This window comes from Dermacentor silvarum, chromosome 3 (assembly GCF_013339745.2).
Source record: "Dermacentor silvarum isolate Dsil-2018 chromosome 3, BIME_Dsil_1.4, whole genome shotgun sequence".
NCBI lineage: Eukaryota > Metazoa > Arthropoda > Arachnida > Ixodida > Ixodidae > Dermacentor > Dermacentor silvarum.
The window spans coordinates 211,430,866-211,440,821 of NC_051156.1; the positions used below are offsets into that span (position 1 = coordinate 211,430,866).

General features: G+C 47.2%; 1 protein-coding gene across 1 annotated transcript in view; it reads left to right on the forward strand.

Annotated features, from left to right (window-relative positions):
• The window catches only part of LOC119446615 (phospholipid-transporting ATPase ABCA3), a 255,324-nt gene that overhangs the window by 38,179 nt on the left and 207,189 nt on the right, over positions 1-9,956 (forward strand). The gene's annotated exons all lie outside the window — the stretch shown is intronic.

The window sequence follows — 9,956 nt, forward strand, 5'->3', positions numbered from 1 at the left end:
CAACCGTACTATTGCAAGAAAAATAATGCCATACTGCTAGAGGCTCCTGCGTAAGAACAAGAATATACGCAATGTCCCGATATAGCGAACTGCTGCGCCGACTTTAAGAGGAGATAGATATGTTTCGCTTTCACTTTCTTAAACAGGGCCTCGATTCCATAGCCATGCCTACCGCTTGATTTTATGCCACGCTTATTTTCCACCGTTCACGGCTGGCTGATACCATTGACCACGCTGCTGGAGTGTCACCCTGGCCACTGTTGAAACCCGAAAAGCGCGAAAAGGAATAGCTTTGGAAAAGGCATTGCTACAAAATCCCGGCCCGGCTCTTCGAAGAAACGTGTCGAAAAGCGGTTGTACATTCTCTTCGCTCTTGTATCATGCGAAATTTAACACTGATACCGCCAAAAGAACCCTTTCGTTGTTCGCTATGATAAATAAATAAATAAATAAATAAATAAATAAATAAATAAATAAATAAATAAATAAATAAATAAATAAATAACTAAATAAATAAATAAATAAATAAATAAATAAATAAATAAATAAATAAATAAATAAATCAGTGGACACCTAAGTACTTCTAATGAGTTCTGAATGCGAAATTATTATAGTCCAATTGAACGCCGCTGAGTGGTCCTTCGACTTATGAACTCCTTTTGGGCAAGCGAGTGCGTTGAGATAAGGCTCCTCTATTTTTCAAAGGTAGTGACAACTACACGCGCGCCCTCTCGAGGGTTCCGAAGAGCAGCGCTAGCAGACGATGCGCCGCTTGCTCCCGTGCATTCTGCGGACGCCTGACGCCTGACTGCGGAAACCGCAGTCAGTGCGCGCTTGAAGTGGTTAATTATGAACATTTGTGGTCTAATCTGCTCAGGAAACTTCAAACGACAGGGACAATAACTTGAATGAGCCCGGAGCACGTTAAACATTGAATTAAAACGCGTGCGTTCCGAAGTAGCTCATTCTTCTGAACAGCTTTCCACAGCGGCGGTCATACAGGGCATTTTTATTTCATTCGTTGTTTGCAGGTTTTGAAATTCAGTGTAACTTGAAGTTGAGATTATATTTAGATCAGCTGATAGTGCTTGCTTCCGAGTTCGCAAAAAGGGACAGGTAGTGAGCTTACTGCAACTTTCAGAAATGTCATTGCGCACCGAACGCTATAATAGTGCGCAGTGCATATTATGCACTATTACCAGTTTTATTGCGTTTGTCAGTGTTCGGCAGTATGGGCACCCTGCACCGTTCAGAGCGTGCTACAACGTTTTCCTTTTAACGGGATAGCTTTAAGGGCCCCGTGTCGCCGAAAATCCGGCGTTGGCAACCGGCGTGTGATGCCCCCGGGTGGCGGAGAAAATCCCCAACCACCCCGACCGCGCAGGCCCTCCACGTGGTGCAAGGATTTGGTGAACAAAAATTGAATTTCTCACAGTGAAATCCGTCAGGAAAATGGTAAAGTCGTCGGCGTCGGATTCGCTGTCGGACTGTTTACCAATCGGCGTCAGATTGTAATTTGAATGTACGGGAAAACCTAATTCTGCTACGAGGAAACTCAAACACAAACCCCTTTTCCAGCATTTCTACCAGACCTACAGCCGCGGGTTGCGATGCGAACGGGTCCCGATAACGCTATCGCGTTCTACTCTTAAAGGCGAAGCTTAAGCGTCCTCTAATCTTTTCACCCCAGCGTTGCCAACACCGGCCGCTAGAGAGGTTATCAAAATGATACGCCATTCCAAACGATAGCGGTCATTTCGTCACTTGTCAGAGTGTTATGCCCTGCGCATGCGCAATTTCGACGTTTTCACAACTCTTGTCCCGTGATAAGCGATCGAAAGTGTCCCGGCGAATGTATGCAGTGTCCCTCCAGTTTTATTGCTTCCACCACTCGTTAGGCTGTGTGTTCTGGTGCTGCTATCTACTCTGCAAAGCTTTAGCGCAGGGTGCCTATACCTCCAGTTACACAGTCTTTTATCCTAAGGTTGTTTTGTTTATAAATTACTCTAATAGCTTTACTTAGGAGAAAGTTGCACTGCATCTCTGGATTATCAGTAACCTGTGCCCAGCATTTTCCGAAAGTGCGCGCGAACTTTTCATCTTATTACTCATGATGATAATTTCTTTTCGCACGTCTCGGACTTACGGCCGTCACTGCGCGTTGCATAGCACAGCTTGCAACACCGACACCGCTTTCCAATGCCGACACCGCGTTCCAAGAGACCCGCTCCGGGAATGCGTCTCTCTCTCTCTCTCTCTCTCTCTCGCTCGCTCTCATAGCGCACAAAACCTCTTCACCTCGCAGAGCACGAGCGTACGAGCGCGCCAGCTGTGGACGAAGACGACGACGCTCGAACGCAATCGTATGGTTCGTATAAATGCATGCTCTGCAAACGTGGCTCTATAGCCTCGTGGTTGTGAAAAAAAAAAAAAAAAAGAAGAAGAAGAAGAAGAAAAGGCTGTATAGCCTAGTGGTTACGACGCACGCTTTGGGACCGGGGGTACGCGTGTTCGAATCCCGCCTCGGCTAGAAAGTTTATTTTATGGTAGTTTCTTGATACGCACCACAAATTACGGCTGGCTTAAACAGCTTCGCTGTTAAAATTGGTTTTTATTGCGCGAATGCAGAACAAACTTTTTCTTTGAAAGGCAAACACCGATTTCCTGCATGTCCTACAGTAGGATACAATTAAAGAACAGCAGTTAGCAAATAGCACCATTATCCATAGCGTCCTGTAGCACTCCGCTGATCAACGCAAGAATAAAAACAGCTCGCTGATGTTCGACTATATCAAAGAAGCCCAAGGCATAAAAATTCTTAAGCTTATAATTTCTTATCGCCACTGGAGCAATGAAGCATGGCATGGAACCTAAGTGCACGCAAGAGTAAAAACCACAGAAAATTCCTTCTTCCTTCTGCTGATATTGTTGTTACCGCGAGGAATGCAAAATAACTTTTTTCCGCCCTCCGCGCGGTTGCGGCAACCGAAGGCACAGCAGCCCGGCATACTAGCATGTCACGTTGCAAACGTTGATTTCAAACACATAATTCTTGCGTCCACTCAAGCAGCAGGTATAAAGACTACTTCTACTTTACTACAACAATGCAACAGAGGTGCGTGAAGTGCTTTCTGCTTACCAAAATCGTCCAAATGCACGCTCGAAAACAAAGAACACCGGCACAGCGACCACTGCTGAACCCTTTAGGCGGGGCGCGAAGGCGAAAAGGTCACGTGTCGCCAACGGCCTATCGCAGGGCGCGGCGGTTGGATCAAAACCTGTCACTACCTTTGAAAAATAGAGGAGCCTTAGTTAGGGGGGGGGGGGGGGGGGGGGGGGGAGACGCTTGGCCAACGCCTCCTAGATAACGCGAGGCCGGTGCACTTCGATGCGTGACGTCATGCTACCTTGCCCGACTTACGTAGAATCTAATGGGGCGCTCTCGAGTAAGCCGCAGTGATTTTGACGTCACCGCATTCGTCACGCCGGGCTTCGTAAGGCAAGTGTCGGTCAAAGTAGCATGGTTTCATAAAGAATAGTGCACAGGCCTGCTATTTAGGAGGCACTGGTTTAGCACAGTGGGTAAGACCAACCACCTAGATAGCACAGGCCTACGCACTCCTATCTATGACGTCATGCTACGTGGCCCGAAATTGACATTGCCAAGGCTGGCGTGACGAAAGCGGTGACGTCAAAATCACTGTTGCTTACGTGGGAGCATCCAGATTAGATTCTATGGCAGTCGGGCCAGGTAGCATGACGGCATGATCGGAGTGCGCGAGTGAGTGAGTCAGGGAAATAACTTTGTTTCGGTCCAGAGAAGACGCAGGGGAGAAGGCCTTGCGCTATCTAGGTGGTGTTGGTAAGACACTCGGTTTCTGAGCGTGGGGTCGTACGTTTGAAACTCACTACCACTAGCGTGGTAGTGAGTGTATATATATATATATATATATATATATATATATATATATATATATATATATATATGGTATCATATCATAAATATCCAACAAACAATGACGCCAAGGACAACCCTTTATTTTCGTTCATTACATAACGAGGGCTCGAATCCGGCAACATTGATGCCTTCAGGTAGCATGTGTGGGTTTATTGACCAGTTGCCATCACCCAAAAAGATCACGTGCTCGTGACGCCTGCGGCAGAACGGATGTTCCACATCCGCCGCCATGGTTTGTGAGTGGTGGCGCTGGCTAACACTCCAGGGTTAGTTGTTATCCCGGCCACGGCGGCAGCGTTTCGATGGGGCGAAATGCAAAAACACCCGCGTACTTAGATTTAGGTGCACGTTAAAGAACCCCAGGTGGTCGAAATTTCCGGAGTCCCCCACTACGGCGTGCCTCATAATCAGATCGCGGTTTTGGCACGTAAAAGCCCATAATTGAATTAAAAAAAAATTTTCTAGTTCTAAAAAAAAAACATAAATACCCCATAAGGTGGATGGGAAAACGGCTCCGTGGTAGCTCAATGGTAAGAGCATCGCACGCGTAATGCGAAGACGTGGGATCGTTGCCCACCTGCGGACAGTTTTTTCATTTTCATTTCAATTCATTTAGCATTTCTTTAATTCAATTAGTAAGTACAAGTAATTTCCCCTATGTTGTCCTCGGTGTCATTGTTTGTTGGCTTTTTATGATATGATTAATAATAATCGGGCCCCTCGGTTAGCTTTCTTCTCGTTCAATATCTATATATTATTTCTTTGTATCGATTACCGATGCAAAGGCAGAACGTAAGCGAGAGCTTGCGCGGACAAGGAACGCGCGGATAACAGGCTTCCGAGAGAGCGATCGCGACGTGGCGTCGCGGCGATGCCCTCTCCCATCACGCTACACCTATCGGGCTAACGCGGCAGCAGATGTACCCTTTCGCCCGCTCTGCTTCCTCGAGGCGCGCACGCCACGTGGCGTCACAGCCAATGGGAATTTAGGTGCCCATTCCCTGCTACAGAGGGCGGCTTCTTCGCTCAATGGGCCATTTGATGCTTTCACATCAATAAATAAAGAAAACGTAAGCCAATGGGCTCAACGAATACCGTTTTGCATTCTCAGCTCGTCTTGCAGCCGCAGAAAACGACATATATACGTTCTTATACGAACGTATAGAAAGCTAATCGTGATTTGAAAGCTTTTGGCGGCTCATTTAGCGTTGTTTCTTAGCACAAGGACAGAAAAAAAAGAAACGGAAAGGAATAATAAAAAAATCTGAAAATAAAGACACGAACAAGTTCAACGCTTGTACTGATGCCCCCTGTAATCGAATTCCTTACGTCTGCAGTCCTAGAGCACTTATACACCTACATGTAGAGCTCCGCGCTAGGCTTTTTTTTTTTTTTTTCTCTCTTACAAACGACGGCTCCATTCTAGCTCACTCACTCCAAATTATTACCTCGTACAGCGTGCGCTAAGTGGCGTGATTTTCCTTACATTCGAGCGCTATCAGTAAAACATGAGAAGCTCAGCGTCAATGTAATTTCTTGCAACATTTCGCTTTCAAGTTTTGTTTCCCTAATGCCGCAGTCAAACCAAGGTGTAGCGGTTAGCCAGGATGGGCCCGAGAACAGAGTCTCGAGCTGGAACATCGCGTCTTTTCACAAACAAGGCACGTTGCGTAATAATCATAGACATACATCGAACGAATGGCAGCAGACAATGAGCAGGGTGGCGCCTGTTGCCGGACTAACTAATTAACCGAAAGACCGACCGACCGACTAACTAACCGAATAAAAGCCAACAAACTACTGACCAATCGACTAAATAAATAAATAAATAAATAAATAAATAAATAAATAAATAAATAAATAAATAAATAAATAAATAAATAAATGGTCTTTTCCTTCCCGCCTGTAATTTGTTGCACCTGCAGCAGATTCTGGAGACCGGGCGTGTAAGATGTGTGTTTTTCAGCAGGCATTCGCATATACAGAGTACGTGCAGAATGAAAATCGCCTCGCTATATTCAGTAACCGTGCTTATTTGGGCCGAATGTGCAGTTACGCATCTAAGCACACCTGGTCATACAAAAGAACACGAGCAAAGAGTACACTGAATGTATGATACATATTATAATGCTAGCGGTACTTCAAATAATCAATCTCCATACCAACAATGAATGAATGAATGAATGAATGAATGAATGAATGAATGAATGAATGATGCCTTAAAATAGGATGTCGCTTTGAACTAAGTATGGTGGAAAACGATAACGGCAGAAGAGAGAGAAAAAGTAAGTGGGGAAAGACAGATGTTAACCAACGTAACTGCCCGTCTGGCTACTCTGCATTCAGGGAAAGGGAAACGATAGAAAACATGAGGAACGGGACAAACGCTTATTAAAGAAATAACTATTCAAACATTAGCTTTACTTAGGTGTATTTTTTAATGAATTGTATATGTGATCACCATAGCCTCCCTTCGTTGTTTATGAAATGCAAAAGCTGTTGCGGAAAGAGAAAAATAAAGAAGGAAAGGCAGTAAGAGTAACCAAGGTCCGAAGATCGGGGTTCGGCTCCCAGCTGCGGTAAGTTAGTTTTTTCGTACAATTTAATTATCAGTTTTCTTAATATTTCCATTCCAATTACATTCCAATTAAACATAATGGTTCATGTCCCCTGTGCTTTTTCTGGCTTCAGTTGCCTGTTCGCTTCACGTTGTTGTAACTAAAAAAAAAATGCATCCCCTAGGCTTCCCTTACATTTCTCGACATAATGCTGTCGAGGATATCTGAAGTGGGACTGTGAATAGCCCGACCGTCGGATAAGACGGGTACTTTTGCTACAGGATACGGAGCCGGACACAAACGCACGCTTGGAAGATCGCAGCCAAGTATAGCATTTCGGGTAAACCCGTGATTGCAGAGAGGCTGAGTAACGCGGTGGACACCGAACCACTGGGAAGTGTCACGTCCTATAATCTCTATCGTCAACCCTTGCTCGAGTACTGTAAAAAGCAGGCCCGTTCCGGCGAACACATGCAAAACAAATATTCGCAAATTCAAAAGTTTGCAAGGCCCGGCTATACGTACTACGTGCCTTGGACTAGCACGGTGCGCCTCGACTCACGCAACAATCATGATTGCTAGAGACCATCCGGCTCCAACATAAATCACAGTTGACAACCTCTGAGCACACATTCGACATCTCTGTCACGTCCCCAGTCACTATATTGCGATTTTGCCGGCGCAAGAACCTCAAGCCACATCTTAAAAACTTGTTGCGACACATCAAGGCAGCCTGCTATTGGACTTTACACCAGCAGCAAGACAACTGTTACCGCTGTGGTGCCTACGACAGCCAAGCGTACGCCTCACAATTCCGGGAATTACGAAGACACGCCATTCAGCAGTGGCACTATGACAGTTGACATTGTCAATATTGAATGAGGCATACGGAGAAAGAATGCATATTTACTCCGATGGATCTGTCTCAGCCACCAGCTGCACAGGTGTTGTTGTCATCCCGGCCATGCAGGTCGCAGTCAAGTTCAATGTGTCCCACATAACAACCTCTACGCAACAGAACTTGTCACCCTTCGTGGCTGCTAATTACATCGTACAAGTACAACCTCGAAAGTGGGTCGTTTTTCGTGACTCTATGGCAGACCTTCAGAGTCCACAATCAGCCTTACGACGCATGTCCCATGAACAACTGGCGTTGGAGACAACATAATTTCTTCATCAAGCCCTCATGAAGGGACATGACAACACATTCCAACGGATGCCATGGTAGTGTGGCATCGTCGGCAGCGACCTCGCTGATGATGCCGCCTGGTGAGCTCATATTAGAACACTGCACGGGCCGATTTTTTCAGCACGGGCCCGGCCCGGGCCCGTTAATTTTTACGTTGGGTGGCCCGCCCGAGCCCGGTCAAAACATTTATGGCGAGACCCGGGCCCGGCCCGGGCCCGGAAATAATATACGTTACCCGCCCGGCCCGGCCCGCCACCCCCTTACCTTAGGCCCGAGCCCGGCCCGAGCCCGACTGGAAACCGGCCCGAACCCGGCCCGAGACCGAAAAATAATGTTTTTCAGAGTTGAGACGCCCGAGAATAACTCACCGCACGTTACATGCACACCACCAGAAAGCCCGAGCCCGACCCGGGCCCGCGTCAAAAAATCCGAGCCCGGCCCGGGCCCGGGTGAAAAAGCACACGCCGTGCCCGAGCCCGGCCCGAGCCCGTGAAAAAACTGTTCTACCCAGCCCGGCCCAGCCCACGGGCCGGGCCGGGCCCGGGCTTTCGGGTAAGCCCGAGCCCGTGCAGTGCTCTAGCTCATATACGAACGCAGACAGTTCCCATTCCCTTGTCAAGAACAGATGCTGCGAAAGGTCTTCGTATACTAGCTCCCATCAAGACGCAAGCTTCGTGGAACACGCCGATTGTCTCGAACTGTCATCTGCTCAGGCTTGATTTTACATTGAAGCTGCAGATTTCATCGCGTTTGTCCCGCCGTGATGCATCTTTACTGTGCCGTCTCTGGTTAGGGGTGGCTTTTACGAAAGCCTACTTATTCCTTATTGGAATGTCAGACACACCTATCTGTGATTCATGCAACTGCGAAGAGTCGATCGAACACGTGTTGTGTTTTTTGTGATCGTTATGATATCGAGCGCGACGTTCTTCGGAAATTGTTAAACCAATTAGATAAAAGGCCATTTTCAGTGACAAAGACTCTTGGACCATAGCCTCAGGCATCGCAGGTTTACAAAGCGACGCGGGCATTGCTACGGCTCATGAAATCTGCCTACCTCAGTGACCGATTGTGGGCGTGAAGTGACGGACCACCGCATGTGTTCGCATTGATATTACCTTCCTCCCTCCCTTTCCTTTCTTTCTTTTCGCCGCTGAAACCCCTTCCCCCACGTAGGGTAGCCTAACCGGAAGAACGTGTGGTAGACCTGTCTCCCCTTCCTTCCTTCTTTTCTTTCTCCTCCTCCTTGATCCCGTCTTTCACCTATACATAGGTTGCACGGACGGCATCGCGGACGCCATATTGGGGTACCAGCAGGTCGAGAAGGGGCGTAAGCAAGGAACATGACAGCATGACAGCAACAAAAAGCGCGTCTTGCGTCGAACGTCAGAGCGATAACAATGATAAACCGGGGAAAAACAATCGCCGTGAAAAAGCAAAAGCGTCTTGCGTCGAACGTCAGAGCGATAACAATGATAAACCGGGGAAAAACAATCGCCGTGAAAAAGCAAAACAGTTTGCGCGTGATAAAACGTTGCACAGACGTCATCGCAGTTGCCATCTTAGGGTACCAGCGCGGTGAGATATGGCTGCGTGACGCCACATGAATACTATCTATACCGCTCCGAGCCGGTGCAATCATCCGTTTGTATTTGTTTGTAGCAACTCTTTGTCGGTCTTTCTTGTTGTCGAGTTCTTACTCAAGCGTCAGATTATCGATAAACGGAATAAAGATATGGTGCCTGCTTCGCCATCTAGCCTCTGGGAAGCGTCTGAAAGGAATAAATTCTGAAGCCGTGCTCTATAATTCATGATGCAATTGGCAAAAAAAAAAAAAAAAAAAGAGAGAGAGAGAGAGAACCTCATGACAGGGGACATATTTGGTTGAGTAGCATATCTGAAAGGGAATGCGTATTCACCAAAACTTTTGTCAGTAGCAGCGGCTTACTTAAACCGCCTCGTTGTGTTTGGGAGAGCTATAGCGTAAGGGCGACTTTGAGGACAAAGGGAAGCGGTGGAGGGGCGGAGGTGACGTGGTCATTAGCGAGATTTATCTTTTTCCACGGTTCCGGGTACTGCGCACGACCCGGCCGCCTGAAGCAGTGGCTGGGAGAGTGGGAAATATAGACAAGATGCAGAGCGTGACGTCATGAGGATGGCGGTGGCACTGCCGTCGCATTCCGTGCGCAAAAGAAAAAAAAATTGTAGGCGACCCTAATCTTTGACTTAGATGTCTGTTAGTGGCACTCGT